The sequence below is a fragment of the Cystoisospora suis genome (assembly GCF_002600585.1).
Source record: "Cystoisospora suis strain Wien I chromosome Unknown contig_4405, whole genome shotgun sequence".
Taxonomy (NCBI): Eukaryota; Apicomplexa; class Conoidasida; order Eucoccidiorida; family Sarcocystidae; genus Cystoisospora; species Cystoisospora suis.
The window spans coordinates 19207-19414 of record NW_027157197.1 but is presented as its reverse complement, the minus strand read 5'-3'; the positions used below and the strand labels follow the sequence as shown (position 1 = coordinate 19414).

Sequence of the window (208 nt, the reverse complement as noted above, 5' to 3'; positions counted from 1 at the left end):
GAAGAAGAAGAAGAAAAGGATGATACACTTGATGGTCTTGTTTCTTCGTCGGAGAGAAGAGAAATGTCACAGAGATCTGTGTATCAACAACAGATTGACTATGGCCATGAAGAAGAAGAAGCCCGGCAGATCTTCTTATCATGATCAAGAAATGAAGGAGAAGAAAAGACGGAGAGAAGGTCATCGACATAGTGATAGCTTCGCTTTC

The 208-nt window shown here is 41.3% G+C and overlaps 1 protein-coding gene across 1 annotated transcript in view; it reads left to right on the top strand.

Moving 5' to 3' along the window:
• Window positions 1–2: 2 nt before the first annotated feature.
• Window positions 3–208, top strand: part of CSUI_008061 (uncharacterized protein) — a gene marked incomplete at its 3' end in the record, with an annotated part of 1328 nt that continues 1122 nt past the window's right edge. Inside the window, exon 1 of the mRNA XM_068068200.1 lies at window positions 3–208. This exon is cut by the window's right edge and continues 1122 nt beyond it.